Here is a 24,711-nt window from a genome sequence, read left to right as displayed (position 1 = left end):
CACAAAAATGGGCAATATAGCATTTTTTATATCAGTCAAGCTTATTTATTTATTTATTTATTTATTTATTCCGTTAGTTTTCTGATAATAGTTTTCACAGCTTTCCACAGCATTTAGGCATGATTTCAGTTGACAAGAACAAAATAATCTTAATTCAAAACATAGAGCAAAAATAAATCCAACGCGCTTAAGTTAAAACTCCCTTACATTCGAAGCCTGGAGAGAACAAAACAGGGGTTCCTTCGTAACACGATTTCTTGAAAACTATTTTACACATTTGAATCAACTTTGTGATAAATTGATTAGAAAGGATGAATCTTAACAGTAAAAGTTGTAACTTTTCCCCTGCTACTATATTTTAGAAGATATTCGTTGTCAAATTTCTCAATATTTGCATAAGGAACCAGCCTTTTCCGTGCCGAGTGTTTCGATGATGACGTCATGCTTCCACGGACAACTGCGCATACGATCTGCGCCGCCGAACGAGCACCCCCTGCCGCTAACATTGCAGCGTGATCAAACGTCGCTCCAGAAGTTCGTTTCTTCTGCTTGCATTTGGACACTCTTTATCTGTCGCCGTTCACCTAGCAGAAAAACTATTTCTTTTTATATCCCACTGTTTGAAATAAATTTAATTTCTCATGTCATAAGGAGATGTATGTACGTCCATGTGGATGGATGCTGATGAGTTGGAGTAGAAAAAGTGAAAATATTGCCATTATAACATAAGCGCAAATCCGAGGGACCTAGTTACATGATATTGCAACTTATGTTTCAGAGAAAGTGTCCAAAAAATGTACAAAAATAAAATAATATTGCGACTTTTTTAAACTATTTTTTTTCAATAAAAAAAATTCAAGTGTGTGCATATCCACAGGAATAATTTTGAGTTTGTTGCTAATTTTGAAACTATTAATATTAAGTTGTGATGAAATTACATTCAAAATAATTTTGTGTATTTAACATCGCTTTTTTCTGCCTCCGTATTCTTAATAACCAGTGGATGCGACTCGGTGCCAAAACTGGAGGGCCAAGGTAAGACAAGGCTTAGCATTAAGAGGCCATATTGCGGGTTAAAAGTGGAGGAGGAGCAACTGCCACCAATTTGCCCCCCTCTTATCGCCGCCACTGGTATTAATAATGATGAGGATTAGTGATGTTTACGTGAAGTTGTGATAGGACGCTTACAAACGAACGCACATGCCCAGACTAGAAATCGAACATGCAGTCTTCGGTAACGTGATCGTGACTCGATCACTCAACCAGATAGCTGCGTCCGTAAGAGACTCGTGCATACTTTATGAAAATATTGATCATACATGCATTGTGTGTTGGAAATCAATAAATGTTGGATCACTTTCTAAGCGTTGTAAATTAACAGTAGACTTTTTTCTTTTTTCTAGTGATATTGCTTTGTTCTGACGTTAATGTAATGTGTTGTAGTAAAGAAGGTCAAAGAATTGAAAATTAACAATAGATTTTTTAATACTGCGGTATCTCCGAAACTATTCGAGTTATACATATGCCATTTGTGGGTTTTAAAAAATGGAATTATCAATACATGATACGATATTCACGTTCTCAATTGACCAGACAGTTTGTCTGATTCAGTCAACAGTCGAAACCAATCGATACATACCGATTTCTGAGAAACTGCTAAAGATGAAAACGTAAAATTCGATGGACAAAAACATCTAGTGGCTGGCTGCCTATGACAGTGAAACAACCTCAAGTCAACAATTAACTCAACAATATGAGTCTAACTCTCGAAATCCGAGAAAAAATAAAGCTACAAACATGTAATTTGGTGTACTGATATTAAAAGATATATAAAATATCAAATCAATCAACAAAATTTCCCGATTCGCCCACTTATTTATTAATGAAAACAATCGAACCATTCGATATCTGTTAATTGATTGATTTGATTTATTTTACATCGCTTGTGCCAGTTTTGGATAATTGCAAAGATGAGGATGAGTGATGGATGATATGATGAAATTGATGAAGGGACACTCACAAAGAACATCCATGCTCATGCCGGGATTCGAACCTGGGATCCCTATAGCGTCGTAGCGCGCTGTGCTAACCACTTCGCCAAGGAAGTCGGCAATATCTGTTGATTTCTCGTAAACTACTGCAGATGTAAAGATATTTCGAGGACCGAATAAAAGAACAGGTGTTGGTATTGTAGATTTGTAATTAGTGGCGCAGGAACGTTTTTGATTTGGGGGGGGGGTACAAAATTCACCTACACACACACACAGTACAATATATATATATATATCATTTCATCACTAATCCTCATCATTATAATATATATATATATATATATATATGTGTGTGTGTGTGTGTGTGTGTGTGTGTGTGTGAGGGGGGGTGCTGTGTGTACGCTGTGTCGTACATTGTCCGAAATTTTGAGAAAATCAAATTTTCAAATGAAAGCAGTGAAGAACTCTGGAAAAACCAGACTGGTAGATGTTAAATCACCTTAAAATGATCTCCGATTGACATTTTTGAGAGTAGAAAATTCCAGATGTACGAAATATCTTATTGTGCATACCGTTAGTGATTTTATGACGTTCTACAAGCAGTTGAATAATTTGCTTTAATTCGTTTTTTTGTCAGCTATGGCTAATCGCCAAGATGATAATGCAGAGGCGCAACCACGAATTTTTATCTGGGGGGCAAGTACCATGTTAAACGTACCAATAATAATAATAACAGTAATAAAAATAATGTTATTATTATAACATTATTATTATTATTATTATTATTATTATTATTATTATTATTATTATGGATTTACTTTATTTTACTTCGCTTCTTGTGCCACTTTTGGCTAATTTGCGAAGATGGGGATGTGTGATGATATGAAACTGATGAATGGACACTCACAAACATCCATGCCCAAGCCGGGATTCGAACCCTGGACCAACATTATTATTATTAGTGGTAGTAGTATTAGTATTTTGTATAAAATACGTTATTACCCTCGTAAATTATGTAAAAAGGTGGTAGAAGTTGGTGCTAAAGCATTTGTACATTAATAATGGAAAACAGAAACACAAAATATTTTTAAAAGACAGAAAATGCTTGATAAATGCACTCCAAATATAATTCCTTTTTACATTAACATGTTTAACTTTCATGCACGATATATGTTTCACCAGTGGCGTGGCGTGACTTTTCAAAAAGTGTTACCGGCTATCAGTACGAAATTTATGCCTGCTAGACGTTATTACAACCCCTCCCCTTCGGTAAAGAAAACATTTCATCGAGCTAGATATTTGTTCATTTTGTTCTTGTTTTGCAATCAGCACAGTGATTTAGCCACAAACACTCCTAGAAAGAACTACAACTCATGAGACAGTTACCACGAAAATCCAATGAATAGTGGTAGACCCTTGTCAATTCTTCATCTCTGTCTCTCTTTGCAATGAGTTTCGAAGGGGGAGAAGAAGAACCGCACTTTTCTTGGATCAGTTTGACGTTTGTGTGGTGAACACTGAGCAGACGACAGAACTCCGCTCCTTCGTGGGAGGGAAACCCAGCTGTACGTACTACTGTTGCCAACTTAGTATTTTGGAGCAAGGTTTGTCCAAATCACGAATCACACCAAGGAACTATATTTTCGTCTATTACCTAACTGGTCTCAGTTGTAGTTCAATCCAGCCTTGGCTCTGCAGTCTACCTCTAGTTGCTTCACAGAAATTGTATTCCTATTTAGGCGGGATTTAGCTATTTTCTGCTAATCCGATATGACAACACTGGCTGCTCCGGTGGGTCTGAACGGCAACAGGGCCCCTTGGCAGGTATATGAATAATCCCATAAAGTCCTTCCCCGCTCTTTCCTTGCATTGGCGCCCTCTTCTCCCTTGTTGCCTCTTCAGGGTAGCGGAACGGCCTCCCTCTTCGCTTCTGTGGGCTGCAGAGAAAATGTCCTAGGCAATATCTACTCGACGGCAACGGTGTTTATTAACGTATTTAACAATGTTGTCATTTTATTGAAACAACTTTTTAATTCTTTACATTTTGCTGTTACCTGCGGTAACACCGGCTACATGCACGCCACGCCTCTGTGTTTCACATATATGCAACATGCAGCGACGTGGACACTAAATTGTGTACGTATTCAAAGCTTCTTTAATACGTGTATATACAACATATATTATTTAAATACATTACACAACCAATTCATCCATCATACAATAAACCAACAGCAAAAATTACATAAATTGTGTCTCAAATGTGCACGTCCCCTTTCCCATGCATTTAAAACAAAATCAATTAAAGAAAATTTTTGGATCCACGTTTTCTGCAGGCTGTAATCAATATTGATTTAATATAGCGCAAATAATTTTACGGGACGCCAATCCATTTTCTGTTTTGCAACTTTTGTGCCTCCCCGCTGGTGTAGTGGTACAATGTCGCCTTGTGATCAAGGAGTCCCGGGTTCGATACCCCGGTGGAGGCACATGGCACAGTGGTTCGGATCCAACTTTAAACTGTAGGTCCAGTCCCGATTAGCCTTTCTGTGCGTAAAGTGGACTTAAAACCAAAAATCAATTAATCAATCTTACAACTTATTTTCATTTAGATCGTTCGGCGCCAAGAGCCGACTCCCGCCGCTCCCTAGCTAGGGTTCTGAACTTGATAAGATTAATATAAGCAGACATTGCGAGCGAAGCGAGCAAGAAAAGTTTTCGGAAAGTATTTTTATTTGCATAAAATTTGAAGTTATGGGCGGTAATTGCCCCTTGCAGGTACACTTGGCTGTCAACGTTTGCCCCCCTAGAACTCATTTCAGTCCAAGGTTGGGGCGCAATACCACCCTCCCCTCGTGGTTGCGCCACTGTGATAATGAATGGTAATAAAATGAGATTAGCGAAGGACAAACACACATACGAAAAGGACACAACACAGGCCCCACAGAGGCCTCACCCCGCTCTACAAGTGCAGAAGGTAATAGCATTGCATGTGTTAAAGCGATTTTTTTCAGTTCTTGGAGCAAAGCAAGAAATTGACTTGGCTAGAAAAACTCTTGAAACATTTAAAACAATTGATTTACCATGGGGATGTTAATTCAGGAGTTAGAGGCAAACTATACATTCGGAAGATTTTCTTTCAATCTTTGGTGAGTAATATGAATAGCCGGCTTGAGGACTTAGGTTTCTTTTGTATTAAATGCAGATACATAGCATTCTAAATACTTTTACACCTGTTTTTCCTTTCAACAAATGCGCTAAGACGCCAGGGGTCCCGGGCTCGAATCCCGGCCCGGGCATGGATATTTGTTAGTGTCCATTCATCAATTTCATCATATCACCCCTCATCCCCATCTTCGCATATTAGCCAAAAGCGGCACAAAAAGTGAAGTAAAATAAAGCAAAACAAACTAACAAACAAATCATTTTAGTAAATGGACATCCAGTGCATTTCCTCAATGTAGAAAAGTTTTCAAAAAATGGATCAAGTCTAAGCATCGCAGTGCCCTTGACAAAGCAAACTCGAACCTACAGGAACGAATCAGGGAAAAATGCGCCCGGGAAAAATGCGCTCTCGCAATAAAAGTGGGAAAAATGCGCCCTCCCAAGAGTAACCACATTAGAAAGTGGGAAAAATGCGCCCAGCACACATGACCTTCACCAACTAATCCATTGAAGGGTTGGAATTCCCGGTTATCTAACTCTGTTCATTTGTTTGCTTCTATCGCACACCTAGTAAGCTTTCCAATGACTCAGTAGTCATTACCAACCCATCTCTGGCACAGGTCAGGTGTGAGTGTTTGTGTTTCTATTTGTGATGGCTGATTTGACAATCACCGAGAGGAACAGAGGCAAGCCGTGTGCTCTGTTCAATGGATTTCAATATCGAGTTAAGAAGAAGACGGATGAGAAAACTACTTGGCTTTGTGTTAAAGAGAAGAAAGAAAAATGTAGAGGACAGTTAGTTACGAAAGGAAAAGAAATCATCAGCTCAGCAGATCACAAGTGCAAACCGGACGTCGCCAAAACAGAAGTCCGAATTAAGTGAGTGGCAGCTAAGAAGCGAGCAAGAGAAGGTGACGAATCTATGTCTAAGCTCTACCAGGAAGAAATGGGTCCCTTGTTTAATCAAGGATTCGACCTCGTGGCGGAAGTTCCTGTGTACTCCAGCTTCAAATGCAGCATGAACTATGTGAGGAGGCAGGCACAAGGAGATCGTCGGGACCCGAATTCCAGACAGAACATCGTTTTATCTGAAGAAGACCTGAAAATGGGCGACAGTTCAAGTTTCCTTTTGGTACATGAAGGAGACCAGCAGAGAATCCTCGTTTTTTGTAGCTCCAAAGGCAGGGAAATACTGCAGAATCACAATCAGTGCTTCATGGACGGGACTTTCAAATCGTGTAGCAAGCAGTTCACCCAGCTCTATACAATCCACGCAGACCTTGGCAGTACAGATAACGAGACGAACATCGCTCCAGTAGTATTCGCCTTCCTGCCCAACAAAAAAAGAGAAACTTACGACCTATTTTTTTGGGAAAATGAAGGAATGTTTACCGGGTTGGAATCCAGAAAGAATCATGGTTGACTTCGAAGATGCGTGCATTTTTTCCCTCATTTCAAACTTCCCGACTTGTACCATCAAAAGATGCTACTTCCACTTTAACCAGTGTCTGTGGCGCAAAGTTCAAGAATACAGCGGATACAAATATGACAGGGCTAGCATTGGTTTGGAAGGAACGAAGAGGAAACGAACGTACATAAAACTGGATGAACAGATTAGCAAAATTTTATATACTTACAAAACAATCACACCCAACGACCTTACCAAGTGCCTGAGAAGTCTGGCGTACATCCAAAAAATGGAGTAAAAGATCGTCAACGGAGGTCACAAGAAATGGAAATACAAATGTAAATGAAAAATTTAATCAAATATAATAAAAATTACAACATATTAAATAAAAATTACAAAAGTAAAATAATAAAAAAAATATGACAAAGCACATCATCTCCAGCTTCTAAACACGCCAGAAAAGAGAACATTTTTACTGTTCTTTAAAAAAAAAACCTTTCCTGACAGTCCCAAGCCTGTGTTAAGTGTGAGGGGAAGCTGCGTGAAAAAAATCAACATATTATCATATTGGTAAAGGTCGTGTGTGCTGGGCGCATTTTTCCCGCTTTTCATTGTGGTTACTCTTGGGAGGGCGCATTTTTCCCACTTTTATTGCGAGAGCGCACTTTTCCCGGGCGCATTTTTCCCGACACCACAGGAACAGCCACAGTCAGACGTCTATTCCGGATTAAAATTATCCGATATGCCATCTGGTGAGATTTTCAGGAACCACTCTATGTAGGTCACTTCTCTGCGCTTCGCTGCATTGAAGCCGTTCAAAGCATAGGGAACATGCGGAAAAGTAACGTCTACTGTCTGTTTTTTTGCTCTAAATCGTTTTGTGGGCCAGGACAAGTGAAAAGCTTACATGTGTTTTCCACCCCGTGGAATCAACAAAATGAAATTTGTAAATAAATCAGGGAAAACAGAACTGATTGACAAGATTGGCATAATTGAAATGCGGCAAGGAAACTACGAAGAATGCACGAGTCTGTTCACTTTATTTTCCGAAAGATGATTTTATTATCATGAAAGTAAGTTTTAAATTGTTCTATATTATATTTTTTCGAAAACAATGTATTATGTATGTAATTTGGAACAGGTACAAGTCGATTAAGTGCGAAGATGAAAATAGTTTGAGAATTAATTAATGTCTGTAATCATAAAGGTTAGTCAGAAAAAGGAAATTGACATGCTAATGTTGCTGTTTCATTCAGTAAGCCAATTTCAAGTGAAGACTGAAGATAGCCTCGATGAAATTGTTGTTGTTGTTATTATTATTATTATCCTGTGTTGTTATTAAACCAGTCTACCTCTTTGGGGGAAAAAACTGCAACGGCATGTTTACATTTTTCTCCTGCCCAAGCTTTGCAATACAGGTGAATTGCTTTATTTTCAAATCATTTCTGAGAGCCTCAGTTACAACCGAGGTGCCGATGAAACACTGTTTTGAAGAACCTGTGCGTATGAATTAGTTTCGTCTGCGTTTTCCGTGTAATTTTTGCCTATCATAATTAAATGCTTCGCTATCAGCGCAGCTTCACCTTCGTTATAGACGGTGTTAAAGGCGGAGCTACTGCGGAGCATGCGCATTCCTCTGGTCCCCCTCGAACATCCGGTTACGCTTACGATGATGTGGACGTTAATATGAAAGGGCAAAGTGGAGATTCTTTTACAAGGAAATATGGTATCAGCTGTGTAGCATACGGTTGCACAGTTCGATCGAGAACAAATTTATTGAGTCAAGTATCACTTCGTAGGTTTCCGAAGGACGTAGAGATAAGAAACCTGTTGATACAAGCAGAACGAAGAAAGGATTGGTACGCGGAAAGGATTTTTACGACTTGCATATTGTTACAAGCATGTTGATCGTTTATCTGCGTATTGTGTTGTGGTGAAAAGCACGCCTCTTAGTGAGGTTTCAAACCGAAGCGACACGCGACTGCAGTGGTTCGTACCGTAGTGACAAGCGACACAGGCCCATTTAGTCTATAAATAAGCATTTACCGCTCATGAGAAATCAAGTCTCAGGCGACACAATACACGCCATTGGGAATCTGAGCGTCACGTGCAGCTTGTCGTGTCGCTTCGGTTCAAAAAATTCATTGATCACTGAGGATTCACTTTATTTTAAGTGGCACGGAGATTACTCACCGAAGCGACAAGCAACAGCCCCTTTACTCCAAAGGAAACAAACAATTCACCTTGCATAAAATTACAACAGATCGAGGCGACACGATGTATGGTACTGAGAAAACAACAGTCTAGTCCAAGCGACACGTGCATTTTCTCGTGGTGAATTTGTTCGAAGGAAGCTTTCAGACTGCAGCGATACGTGTCTCTTGAAAACCAACATTAAAAAATAAACAACACCTTCCGAACGACAAATTGAAGGCCTGTCTGTCGGACTGGGCCGTGCATTGTGTTGTCCCGGCCTGTTATTTGCGAAAGCGTGACTGGTGAATGGTTTGCTTTAGATCGAATGCTTCTGTGCGAAATCCCGATCGCTTGTCGCTTCAGTCTGAAAACTCCTTTGTTGCTTGAAGTAAATTCGTGCAAGTGAAAGTGGCATGCCATATCATAGGTTTTCCCTAAATCCCTCAGGCGGAAAGGCGACGTTGGAAGCACAAATATTTACTAGCATTTGTTATGCGTCATTACTTCTGCAGATTTGTTGGCAAAGATTCACTTAAGCATACTTTATAATATAATAATATCACTAGATTTATAGAATTATCTTTCCCTCACTTTTCCATTTACAAAATAATTGAATACCTAAACGTTCGTCGTGCGTGTACATGAGATACTTGTATGTACGTAGTGTGCTATACAACTGGCGGCCACGAAGACACGTCATATTTTAATAATCTGCTCTGCAGTTGATCATCAGACGGATTCTAGACGTCCACTCCTTCATAGTAGAACTGTAACAAATACCTTTCTTGACTATCGTCGCACAACTGATGAAAACAAGCGCTCATTTCTTACTTCGAATGCCGGTGAATCTGTACTGGCAACAACGGGGACTGGCCTAAACCGGAAGTTCCGAGGGGACCGGGCAAGACCTCACCAATGTTTATGTTTACATTTTAACACGGTCTATAGTCCTGGAATTCACATCGCATTCGCAATATTTAAAAATATCGGGTAATTTAAACGTTTCTTCCATACCAGCAATGACAACACGCAGCTATTACGTACTACTACTGAATGTAAACAAAGATTTAGCCTACATAGAGTGGCCATATTAGAAGCGACACTAGCGCTCAGGTGGTAATTTTAAGGCAGTGTCTGCTGCCACGTTCTTTTTCTGCTGGAACCTCAAAAGAGATGCACGTGGCAGCAGACTCGGTCTTTGTTTTATCGTGATTTCATCATGCTATGTATGCAATTACGTCTGTAACACATACTGTGAAGTTGTAGCGATTACTTTCACAAAAATGTTTTAAGATTAGGTCCCTTAGCATTCTTCTAATAATAAACCTAAATGCTATCGTAGTTAGGTTAGGTTCTGTTAGCATTAAAATAATATCACTAAATGCTTTCTAAAGAAAAAAGTTCTAAATTACCTGTACATTCATTCCCACTAATCACGAACTTGCATTTTTATCGTCTTCATCTGTTCTTAAGACTTGTAACATGCTCTTGTAATCAAGGGGTCCCGGGTTCGATACCCGGTGGAGGCACAAGTGGTTCGGATCCCACTTTAAACTGTAGGTCCAGTCCCAATTAGCCTTACTGTGCATAAAGTGGACTTAAAACAACAAATCAACCATTGTAACATGCTCTTAGCAGACGAATTACGTGGCAGGAGCAAATTTGACGCTTATTCTTACTGCTGACAAGTGCGTGGCAGCAGACTCGGCCTAATTTTAATCGCGAATTCAGCTGGTTATAACCCTCTGCCCACAAATGTACTGGTAACATTGCATGACGTTATGTCTGGATTTTATTGGCTGGTATGCTCGGAGCCGCGAGGAAGGGTTTCACTTGTCGCACAACATTTGAGCAACCTTGTGTTCTGATGTCACGGGAGAAGCCTTTTAATTTTAGGCTAAATGCCTACGTTGTTAGGTTAGGTTAGTTAAGTTTAGTTCTCTTAGCGTAAATAATAATATTTCATTGTATTTATGCGAATGGAACCTAACCTAACAGGCCTAACCTAACCTCGTAGGCATTCCTCGTCTGACGTCAGAACACAAGGTAGCAAAACTGTTGTGCGAAGAGGAAGACCCGAGGAGGATACGACCATGCTTGGTCTTGAGGCATCCGTCAGGGGGGGAAGAGCGGTGTAGGTCTAACTAACAACACAAGAATTAGACCTCACATAAATAATTTATATTTGATACCCGGTGAAGGCACATAGTGGTTCGGATTCCACTTTAAACTGTAGGTCCAGTCCCGATTAGTCTTACTGTGCATAAAGTGGACTTAAAACACCAACTCAATCCAATAAATAATTTATGTCTTGATCTGACCCAATTTCTAAGTTTGGGCTTACGTTTCAGCAAGTAAAGCTTTTATGCAAATAATTTATATCGGCAAATAAGACACGGATCTGTGAAGATTCAAGGTTCATCAATGTCTTATGGATAATAAAAGATGTCAACATTTGATGTGTGTTCTCTTAGCATTACCTGCATATACCTCTTTCAAAAATTAATTTAATTCCGCCTACCTCTAGCAATGAGTATCCCATAAGCAGTGACACTGGCGTAAGTCAGCAGAAGCAAATATTCGTTTTCAAATTTACTGACACTCGGTAAACAGTGTTTGGGCATGTTTAATGTTCATAGTTTGCTCACTCCTCTATCCTAGAGTTGTCGATGGCATAACGTTAGTTTTCTTTTTACTAATTGGATGCGTCAGGCGATTTTTCGAGCTTTTGCGTCATTTTCTGAACAAAGGTATGATTCTGAATCAATTACATATCATCCATTTGCACGGAGCTTCACGATAGAGGTTAAAATTTATTGCACACAACGGTTAAGCATCGCATCACAATAGGGCCTCTGACGCACTCCCTCCCCCAAAGGTAGAACATTCCCTTTGCCCCCCCTTATGCTGAATTATTTACTCAAATTATTTTGGTCAGACAAAATTTGCGGAAGAATATATAATTATATGTTTAGTTTAGGTACTTTAAGCTTTCATGTTACATGAAACGCTCACTGCCATTCTTAGTGTACTGAACCTTATTTTTAACAGGTTACCTGCTTGACTAACCTTATATTAATGCGAACAGCATGTTCCCCCCCCCCTCCCTTTCCAAACCGATTCTAAAGACATAAGAGGCGGTGTTTCATTTCAACCCCATCGCCGCGATCACCCACAGGTAGATAGAAAAACTGTACATAATAACCATAACTAAAAATCAATAACAAGTCAACGAAACGATCCCATTTTTGTGTGAAGATATATAGAATGGACATTTCCACTTTGACATGAAAAACGTTTTAAATCCATTCATTTTACAGATAATGACACAAACATGAGATGAGCAAAATATCTCGGCGATATTTGTTTTGGTTCTCGAGAAACACGCCTACAAACACCGCTGAAATTCACCTCCTACGTCACGGATTTGAAAACGTCCTCTCCACAGACAGGAGATCCTCTGACGTCATCACTTACAAATGCGTGCAGGCATGTCTTCTGCTCGTCCCGTCAACTTAGCATGAGCAGCGGAAGCGACAGCAAGGTCACTTGTTACTGTGTAAAACAAGTATCTTGTAACTTCCAGTGCAAAAATCTGTGCTCCATTTCTTGGAGATGAATTATTGCCTAGCAGTATAGCAGTATTTACTATAATTCAGCCACACGGTAGAGGGTTTTCCCATTAGGGTGACAAAGCAAAACTTGTAACAGTCAATGGCTGAACACGTGAACAGCCTTGTTCATTGCGAATACATAGGTTGCTTCTGACTAGCAAGAACTTAATGTTATAGGAATGCCTTTTCTGGAATTACAATTATTTTCGTCATAATATTTTCTTCGCAAATTTTAAGATAATACGTTTAGAACACTGGTTTACACACCAATTTCTGCAATATAAGAGGTGATACGGTATAAAAAGGTACGGGGAGTTTTTAAATTTCCTTCAGTAAATGAGTTTTCTTCAGTTAATATATATATTGCAAATTTTTGTATTTAGCCTACTTTTCCGTCACTTTGTTTAACCGCAACGATGAGAACGCATGGTTAATTTAGTATGTATCTTCTCTAACATCACATTTCTTCCCACTTTTGGCTAATCGCTACAATGAAGATGAATGACTACAAGCAGTATTCGAAGTCGGGATGCAGGAGGACCCCCCCCACACACACACACACACACTACCACCACCACCAACAAGCACAATCTAAGTATCACCCAACCTGCCATGATACGAGACGAACTTTTTCTTCTGTCCCATCTCATTTCGAAAACATTCACTAGTTCTTGTCCCATCTCCTTTTATGAGACGAGACGGAAAATGTCTCGTCTCGTGAGCAACACTAACATTAACAATAGAAGCATCCCCCTAGGTGTCCCCAAAGTCTCGAGCAAACATCCTCCCATGTAACAATTTCCAGTTCAATGAAATGTCACCCAGATAGCACATAAGCTTGTGGCAAGCTTGCGATAGCTTCCTTTTAGCTTGTCAAAGCAAGCTTGACATGGCAAGCTCGACGTAAGCCTGATGCATGTGATAACTAGCGTGATAGGATGTATTTTTTAAAAAATAAAACAATAGAGACACCCATTTTATGTAACAATAGAGATACTTAATAAACATAAACAATAGCGACAAAATGAAATAAAACCGAATAAAGTGGAATAAATTGCAGTGCGAATAAAGCACCAAAGCTTTTATTCCATGCGGCATACACTAGATGGCAGTGCGACTCAAATGTTAAACAAACATAAGTTTTAGTAACATCAGTAAGGATAACTTTGATTGTAATTAGTGCAAAAATATGTTTTATTATCCTTCAAAAGGTGTGTGAATATTGAAGTTGCAACGAAGATCAGAAAATCAAATGTGGTGAATAAAAGTGAAACTCCCACGATAAAAAATTTATCCCAGACTATATAATCAGGAGCTAAGTACTGCAAAGACACAACCCCCACAAGTTTCTATCTACCAATTCGCTGACGACGCCGCATTTCTCGCCTGTTGTTCAACCATCCAAGCTATAAACAAAACTCTCCAACCAGCTATAAACTCCTTCCAAAGATGGTGTGACACATGGCGTCTCACAATTAATGCTCTCAAAACACAAGCAATGGTGTTTCTACAGACAGGCTGTCGCTCGAAGATCCAAAGGAACCCAACATTATTAAACATCAAAATACGGGGAACTCCAATTCTGCCTGCCACCACTGCAAAATACCTGGGAGTCATATTTGACTCCAAGCTAACCTGGAAACCTCAATTGCTCAACATCGTCCAAAAAGCTACAAATCGTCTGAGCTTGCTCAAACGGCTAATTGGAACATCCTGGGGACTCAACTCCCAGGTTGTCCTACATACCTACAAGGCTTTCCTTCGACCAGCAATTACTTACGGCCACACTGCATGGATATCAGCCCCAGACTCATTCTATCACAAACTACAAGATCTGGAAAGACATGCTCTTCGTTTGGCCTTCAGAGTAGTCCTACCAAGTCCTACACGACTACTGTACAAGCGAATAACCTTTCCCGAAATCACAACCCACATCGAAGCCATCCGACACAAATATATAACTGGTCGAATGAACTCGCACCATCCACAACTTCTTAGCACAATGTACGAAGATGCTCTACACGACTGCCTTCCCACATACCACTGCACACCATTACAGCATCTCTTAACCATGTACACCTTCCTGATAGATCCACAGCATCCTGACTACCAGCTGTATAATATCCATCATCCTCCGGAACTACGGCACGTGATATATCCAACACATGCCGCACCATAGCAAATTATTACTTTCCTAACTGAAGTAATTTTCGCACTACTGAATAAATAAGATCTAAGAGAACTACCCTCAGAATAAGTAAATATGTACCACTTCATTACTGAAAACACTTAGACCATCACCTTCCAAGGGAAAACATTTATGGAAACAATTCACTTACCAAAGAGAAGGTGTACCCTTCTAAATGGAAAACGAGGACAAAAAAAAAAAAAATGCAAAGACATCTCTCTCGGTTGGTCCCCCTTGACACATTCACTGTGGGTTTGGTTTCAGCACGTTTGGAACGGACGGCTGTAGGAAACTGAATCCTATACAGTGGTTTGGTGTGTTCGAGGTGCCTTCGGCAGAACGCCTTGCTGTGAAGGGACATACAACCATCACTGCTTACTTTGGAGCAACTGTTTGCTAATCACGTTTGCAAACACTGGTAAGAACTCTGCTTATTTAGAAGCAAACTGTGCTACAATTCTCGTTTGCAGCACTTTGTACTCTGCTTATTTAGAAGCAAACTGTGCTACAATTCTCGTTTGCAGCACTTTGTACTCTGCTTAATTAGAAGCGAACTGTGCTACAATCCTCGTTTGCAGCACTTATACTCTGCTTATTTAGAAGCAAACTGTGCTACAATCCACGTTTGCAGCACTTGTACTCTCTTTATTTTGAAGCAAACTGTGCTACAATTCTCGTTTGCAGCACCTTGTACTTTGCTTATTTTTGCAACACCTGAAATAACTCTGTCTCCTAATTGTTTCGTCTTTGAAAAGGATTACTAGGTTGCCTCCCTTCGCTCACCATGCATAAAGGGTGCAAATTCTAGAGACAGGATAATCCAAAAACAAGACCGAGGCAACTCAAGAAAGCAATTCAGCCGATTCAAAAACCTCCAGGGATCGCTCTCGATCTCCTCTTCAACTACAAAACAGACAAAAATATCAAAAACAAGCACGCATATCAAAGTTCAATTCCAGAGATACTGCACAAACCGATGGTCGCACTGAAGTAAATTCCACTGTCTACAACTTCCTACTGCAACACTACGACCCCAAGTATAGAACTTCTAAGCTACTTCTTCAACAGTAGCAAAAAAAAACCTCCTCCGAGCACAAGTAGAACAAATTATATTCACCAGAAATGGCATCATTATAAAATCAAAAGATCCACAATTTATCTCCACTCTAAGAAACAAAGCTTCGTTTGAAATTTTTTGACCACAGGCTGCTCTTTCCCAAATGACACCCAAAACCACCAAACAACCACCACCTCCAAACAAACCACCACACATGTCAGTGGTTATCAGAGGCGTAGATCCAGAACTCGCTGATCAAGAAGTATTAGAAGAAACTGCGTTTGGAAGGGCATGAAGTCATAAAATGCGTTCGAATACAGAAAAATAATGGTCCAACTTTCCTGATGCGAGTCATAACAGATTGTTCCAACCCGATCGATCGCTTACTTCATGAAGGGGCTTATATATATCGCCAAAGACACAGGGTTGAACCTTCACATTCAAAAGCACTCCTTCCATTACGATGCGAACGCTGACAGAAATACAACTCCCACACTACGGCAAATTGCCCCGAAACACCTATCTGTGGCTATTGCTCTGGCCAACACGCAACTAAAGATTGCACGAATTTAAATGCACCACCTAAGTGTAACACGTGCAAACAGGCTCATCCCTCATATAGCTACCGCTGTGCTGCACGCCCAAACCCCGAAGCCTCACGCCCTGACCTAACTGTACCATTAAGAACTATGGACTCTACAACTCCACCACAGAACTCTCTGAAACAACCAGTGACTCTTGAAGATCTACTTAGATTTCAAACATTAACCCTACAAGATATCCACCCATTTCTACGCCAACATATATTACAACAGATAGTACAGACAGCTAAGACTCTTTTTCGTGTCCACCTGTTCGCTACATATTCTGGTCCACATGTACATTTTCAAATTGTACCACTGGAAACTGAAGTTTAGAAACCTAACTGTTATTTATATAAATATGGCGGGCTATATACAATATAATTTCCTATTTATGAACATCCGTTCTCTACCGAAACATAAAGCTATATTCCAGGAACTTCTCCTGGAAGAAGACATTCATTTCTTTGCACTGAATGAAACCCGTATCCCCAAAGCCACACCCCTTTACATACCCAGGTATTCCTTGCTACATACACCTGGTCCTACAACGGCGCAACGATTATGTGGTGGAGTAGCCCTAGGGATTAAGCCAAAATTTCCCTATAGAACAAATATATTACCACCTCTATTTCCATACCAAGAATATTCTATTGCCACACTTTATCTCAAAAGCATAAATGTGACACTGGCTACTATATATATACGACCTACTAGCCCTCTACCTACAGACTTCTTTCTTTATATCGCTTCTATATACCGTCATTACTTCATACTAGCTGATATTAATATACATAGTCGAACAAATGCAGAACGAACAGCTTTCCATACTACCATCGATAACAATACTACAGGTATATTTCAAGATTTACCATCTGCAACTCGTCCAGAGAGCAACACAACCCCCGATGTAGTTTTTGTGTCACCTTCCTTAGCTGACAAAATTAACATAGAAGTCCTTGCACCGATAGGAAGTGATCATGCACCAATTAAAATAACTCTGCCAGTGCACCACTATACTCAACACAAACAGGTTCCTCCAAAGCGGATCTACGATTATAACAGAGCAAATTGGGAAGGTTGTCGAGAAGATCTCTCCACTATCTTTCAAAATCTCACCCCTCCAACGAACTCTGACGAATTAGATAAGGCTGTAGAAAACATCACGTCAGAAGTCAAACAAGCAGCAAGCACACAGATAACTGTGAACAGTTTTAAACCTAAACTACCACCTAAATACCTTCATCTAGTGACTGCATCACGTCGTGCCTATCGGGAATACGTACAAACAAGGAACCCTGAATGTCTGCGAGTTCACCGCCAATGGATAAGAACTGTCCATAATTACATAAAGGCACACAAACAGCGTCAGTGGATCGACACTTGCAATCACCTTGATGCTGAAAGCCATCCTAGTAAATTCTGGAAACGATTTCATATGCTTACAGGAAAACATACAAGCACTACGTATCCTCTTCTTTCACAACAACAAGCTCTTACAAATGATTACGAAAAGGCAAATGAATTTGCACAGATTCTCCAAGACACATTTACTCCTCCGCTTCCGCTTGCCCCTAATAGCAGATTAGAATCTCAAATAACAAGGAAGGTACATCCTGAAAATAGACAACTGCAACCCAGTCCTCATCATACTATCAACGCAAATCACCCTCTTACTACTTTAATCACCACAGATGATATAACAAACGCAGTCCGCAACAAAAGAAACACTGCCCCAGGGTTTGATTCCATCACATATGTCTTGATAAAGAAAGCTCCACTAGCAATGCTGTCATTTCTCGCCGTGATATACAACTTAATCCTTCGCACTGGATATTACCCTGTCGAATGGAAAGTGTCGAAGGTTCTCATGTTTCCGAAGCCTGATAAAGATCGTACAGACCCAAAATGCTATAGACCTATACAACTAACGTCAACACTCAGCAAAATCCTTGAAAAAATTTTAGTCCGCCGATTACATTCTCACTTATTGTCAAATAATTATCTCCCGATACACCAAGCCGGATTTAGGCCACACTTTAGCGTCTTGGATAACCTACTAAGACTCTCAAATCGAATCTACAACCAGTACAATACATCTAAACCCTCTTGTTTAATACTATTCGATCTTGAAAAGGCATTCGATAAAGTGTGGCACACCGGCCTCATATATAAACTGCATAAGTTTCGCCTTCCTTTCTGTTACATTCGATTAATTTTCAACTTTCTTACCAACCGAATGGCATATGTAACAATAAATAACAATCTGTCTCACCCTATCTTCCTGAACGCCGGAGTACCGCAAGGATCGGTATTATCTCCATTGCTCTACTTACTTTATGTCGCAGATATGCCAACATTCTCTCAGGTGTCAACATACCAATACGCAGATGATACAGCTCTACTGGCTTGTGGTTCTACAATTCAAGCAATAAATCGCATTATGCAACCAGCTATTAATGTATTTCAACGATGGTGCGACACTTGGAGACTCACCATCAATAGTGCAAAAACTCAAGCCATAATATTTCTTCCTACTGGATGTCGTTCAAGGGTACAAAGAAATCCAAGTATGTTAGATCTTAAGATCCGTGGCACACGCATAATTCCTACCAACAGCGTCAAATATCTTGGTGTCATATTTGACACAAAACTAACATGGACACCACACTTGCAGAACATCAAAAAGAAAGCCAAAAACAGACTACAGCTGATGAAGAGACTTGTCGGCACGAATTGGGGACTTCGAGCAAACATCCTCCTAAATACTTATATGGCCTTTCTTCGGCCCGTACTTACGTATGGACATACAGCATGGCTCTCAGCAGGGGACTCGTTCTATGAACGACTACAAATCATAGAGAGACATGCATGTCGACTGGCATACAGAATCAAACTACCAAGTCCAACTCGACTCTTATACACACGAATAAGTTTTCCACATATAACACTTCACCTAGAGGCATTGCGAAAAGAATATATAAATAACAAGATGGACAAAGAACACCCACCGTTGGTTCACACAATCCGTGAAGATGCAATACACGACTGTTACCCATACAGATTGTATACTCCATTACAACATCTTTTAACTCTGTATACTCTGACCATCGGGCCCAGACATCCCGATTATGAACTATACACCATTCATCATCCACCACAATTACGACCACATTTATACCCTTCATATTGCAACTAATAATCAAACTACAAGAAAGGGTATTTATTTACTAACATAAGAATGAAAGTAGGGTGTAATATAATATAGCAATAAAAATCCAAGGCCATTTCAAGACTAGGTTAATGTTCATTTCATAATCCCAAAAATAGAAAAAAGTGCACTTAGCCTATCTATTACTATTATTATATATTTTAAGCATCTAGCACGTGCCGAAGAGAGGGACATAACCCTCTAAACGGATGACCGGGGGAAAAAAAACTGCAAAGACACATCTCTCTCGGTTGGTCCCCCTTGACACATTCACTGTGGGTTTGGTTTCAGCACGTTTGGAACGGACGGCTGTAGGAAACTGAATCCTATACAGTGGTTTGGTGTGTTCGAGGTGCCTTCGGCAGAACGCCTTGCTGTGAAGGGACATACAACCATCACTGCTTACTTTGGAGCAACTGTTTGCTAATCACGTTTGCAAACACTGGTAAGAACTCTGCTTATTTAGAAGCAAACTGTGCTACAATTCTCGTTTGCAGCACCTTGTACTCTGCTTATTTAGAAGCAAACTGCGCTACAATTCTCGTTTGCAGCACTTTGTACTCTGCTTAATTAGAAGCGAACTGTGCTACAATCCTCGTTTGCAGCACTTATACTCTGCTTATTTAGAAGCAAACTGTGCTACAATCCACGTTTGCAGCACTTGTACTCTCTTTATTTTGAAGCAAACTGTGCTACAATTCTCGTTTGCAGCACCTTGTACTTTGCTTATTTTTGCAACACCTGAAATAACTCTGTCTCCTAATTGTTTCGTCTTTGAAAAGGATTACTAGGTTGCCTCCCTTCGCTCACCATGCATAAAGGGTGCAAATTCTAGAGACAGGATAATCCAAAAACAAGACCGAGGCAACTCAAGAAAGCAATTCAGCCGATTCAAAAACCTCCAGGGATCGCTCTCGATCTCCTCTTCAACTACAAAACAGACAAAAATATCAAAAACAAGCACGCATATCAAAGTTCAATTCCAGAGATACTGCACAAACCGATGGTCGCACTGAAGTAAATTCCACTGTCTACAACTTCCTACTGCAACACTACGACCCCAAGTATAGAACTTCTAAGCTACTTCTTCAACAGTAGCAAAAAAAAACCTCCTCCGAGCACAAGTAGAACAAATTATATTCACCAGAAATGGCATCATTATAAAATCAAAAGATCCACAATTTATCTCCACTCTAAGAAACAAAGCTTCGTTTGAAATTTTTTGACCACAGGCTGCTCTTTCCCAAATGACACCCAAAACCACCAAACAACCACCACCTCCAAACAAACCACCACACATGTCAGTGGTTATCAGAGGCGTAGATCCAGAACTCGCTGATCAAGAAGTATTAGAAGAAACTGCGTTTGGAAGGGCATGAAGTCATAAAATGCGTTCGAATACAGAAAAATAATGGTCCAACTTTCCTGATGCGAGTCATAACAGATTGTTCCAACCCGATCGATCGCTTACTTCATGAAGGGGCTTATATATATCGCCAAAGACACAGGGTTGAACCTTCACATTCAAAAGCACTCCTTCCATTACGATGCGAACGCTGACAGAAATACAACTCCCACACTACGGCAAATTGCCCCGAAACACCTATCTGTGGCTATTGCTCTGGCCAACACGCAACTAAAGATTGCACGAATTTAAATGCACCACCTAAGTGTAACACGTGCAAACAGGCTCATCCCTCATATAGCTACCGCTGTGCTGCACGCCCAAACCCCGAAGCCTCACGCCCTGACCTAACTGTACCATTAAGAACTATGGACTCTACAACTCCACCACAGAACTCTCTGAAACAACCAGTGACTCTTGAAGATCTACTTAGATTTCAAACATTAACCCTACAAGATATCCACCCATTTCTACGCCAACATATATTACAACAGATAGTACAGACAGCTAAGACTCTTTTTCGTGTCCACCTGTTCGCTACATATTCTGGTCCACATGTACATTTTCAAATTGTACCACTGGAAACTGAAGTTTAGAAACCTAACTGTTATTTATATAAATATGGCGGGCTATATACAATATAATTTCCTATTTATGAACATCCGTTCTCTACCGAAACATAAAGCTATATTCCAGGAACTTCTCCTGGAAGAAGACATTCATTTCTTTGCACTGAATGAAACCCGTATCCCCAAAGCCACACCCCTTTACATACCCAGGTATTCCTTGCTACATACACCTGGTCCTACAACGGCGCAACGATTATGTGGTGGAGTAGCCCTAGGGATTAAGCCAAAATTTCCCTATAGAACAAATATATTACCACCTCTATTTCCATACCAAGAATATTCTATTGCCACACTTTATCTCAAAAGCATAAATGTGACACTGGCTACTATATATATACGACCTACTAGCCCTCTACCTACAGACTTCTTTCTTTATATCGCTTCTATATACCGTCATTACTTCATACTAGCTGATATTAATATACATAGTCGAACAAATGCAGAACGAACAGCTTTCCATACTACCATCGATAACAATACTACAGGTATATTTCAAGATTTACCATCTGCAACTCGTCCAGAGAGCAACACAACCCCCGATGTAGTTTTTGTGTCACCTTCCTTAGCTGACAAAATTAACATAGAAGTCCTTGCACCGATAGGAAGTGATCATGCACCAATTAAAATAACTCTGCCAGTGCACCACTATACTCAACACAAACAGGTTCCTCCAAAGCGGATCTACGATTATAACAGAGCAAATTGGGAAGGTTGTCGAGAAGATCTCTCCACTATCTTTCAAAATCTCACCCCTCCAACGAACTCTGACGAATTAGATAAGGCTGTAGAAAACATCACGTCAGAAGTCAAACAAGCAGCAAGCACACAGATAACTGTGAACAGTTTTAAACCTAAACTACCACCTAAATACCTTCATCTAGTGACTGCATCACGTCGTGCCTATCGGGAATACGTACAAACAAGGAACCCTGAATGTCTGCGAGTTCACCGCCAATGGATAAGAACTGTCCATAATTACATAAAGGCACACAAACAGCGTCAGTGGATCGACACTTGCAATCACCTTGATGCTGAAAGCCATCCTAGTAAATTCTGGAAACGATTTCATATGCTTACAGGAAAACATACAAGCACTACGTATCCTCTTCTTTCACAACAACAAGCTCTTACAAATGATTACGAAAAGGCAAATGAATTTGCACAGATTCTCCAAGACACATTTACTCCTCCGCTTCCGCTTGCCCCTAATAGCAGATTAGAATCTCAAATAACAAGGAAGGTACATCCTGAAAATAGACAACTGCAACCCAGTCCTCATCATACTATCAACGCAAATCACCCTCTTACTACTTTAATCACCACAGATGATATAACAAACGCAGTCCGCAACAAAAGAAACACTGCCCCAGGGTTTGATTCCATCACATATGTCTTGATAAAGAAAGCTCCACTAGCAATGCTGTCATTTCTCGCCGTGATATACAACTTAATCCTTCGCACTGGATATTACCCTGTCGAATGGAAAGTGTCGAAGGTTCTCATGTTTCCGAAGCCTGATAAAGATCGTACAGACCCAAAATGCTATAGACCTATACAACTAACGTCAACACTCAGCAAAATCCTTGAAAAAATTTTAGTCCGCCGATTACATTCTCACTTATTGTCAAATAATTATCTCCCGATACACCAAGCCGGATTTAGGCCACACTTTAGCGTCTTGGATAACCTACTAAGACTCTCAAATCGAATCTACAACCAGTACAATACATCTAAACCCTCTTGTTTAATACTATTCGATCTTGAAAAGGCATTCGATAAAGTGTGGCACACCGGCCTCATATATAAACTGCATAAGTTTCGCCTTCCTTTCTGTTACATTCGATTAATTTTCAACTTTCTTACCAACCGAATGGCATATGTAACAATAAATAACAATCTGTCTCACCCTATCTTCCTGAACGCCGGAGTACCGCAAGGATCGGTATTATCTCCATTGCTCTACTTACTTTATGTCGCAGATATGCCAACATTCTCTCAGGTGTCAACATACCAATACGCAGATGATACAGCTCTACTGGCTTGTGGTTCTACAATTCAAGCAATAAATCGCATTATGCAACCAGCTATTAATGTATTTCAACGATGGTGCGACACTTGGAGACTCACCATCAATAGTGCAAAAACTCAAGCCATAATATTTCTTCCTACTGGATGTCGTTCAAGGGTACAAAGAAATCCAAGTATGTTAGATCTTAAGATCCGTGGCACACGCATAATTCCTACCAACAGCGTCAAATATCTTGGTGTCATATTTGACACAAAACTAACATGGACACCACACTTGCAGAACATCAAAAAGAAAGCCAAAAACAGACTACAGCTGATGAAGAGACTTGTCGGCACGAATTGGGGACTTCGAGCAAACATCCTCCTAAATACTTATATGGCCTTTCTTCGGCCCGTACTTACGTATGGACATACAGCATGGCTCTCAGCAGGGGACTCGTTCTATGAACGACTACAAATCATAGAGAGACATGCATGTCGACTGGCATACAGAATCAAACTACCAAGTCCAACTCGACTCTTATACACACGAATAAGTTTTCCACATATAACACTTCACCTAGAGGCATTGCGAAAAGAATATATAAATAACAAGATGGACAAAGAACACCCACCGTTGGTTCACACAATCCGTGAAGATGCAATACACGACTGTTACCCATACAGATTGTATACTCCATTACAACATCTTTTAACTCTGTATACTCTGACCATCGGGCCCAGACATCCCGATTATGAACTATACACCATTCATCATCCACCACAATTACGACCACATTTATACCCTTCATATTGCAACTAATAATCAAACTACAAGAAAGGGTATTTATTTACTAACATAAGAATGAAAGTAGGGTGTAATATAATATAGCAATAAAAATCCAAGGCCATTTCAAGACTAGGTTAATGTTCATTTCATAATCCCAAAAATAGAAAAAAGTGCACTTAGCCTATCTATTACTATTATTATATATTTTAAGCATCTAGCACGTGCCGAAGAGAGGGACATAACCCTCTAAACGGATGACCGGGGGAAAAAAAACTGCAAAGACACATCTCTCTCGGTTGGTCCCCCTTGACACATTCACTGTGGGTTTGGTTTCAGCACGTTTGGAACGGACGGCTGTAGGAAACTGAATCCTATACAGTGGTTTGGTGTGTTCGAGGTGCCTTCGGCAGAACGCCTTGCTGTGAAGGGACATACAACCATCACTGCTTACTTTGGAGCAACTGTTTGCTAA

Source organism: Lepisma saccharinum, chromosome 1 (genome assembly GCF_977018435.1).
Source record: "Lepisma saccharinum chromosome 1, izLepSacc3.1, whole genome shotgun sequence".
Lineage (NCBI taxonomy): Eukaryota > Metazoa > Arthropoda > Insecta > Zygentoma > Lepismatidae > Lepisma > Lepisma saccharinum.
The sequence above is the reverse complement of the archived record's forward strand: the minus strand, read 5'-3'. Positions refer to the sequence as shown.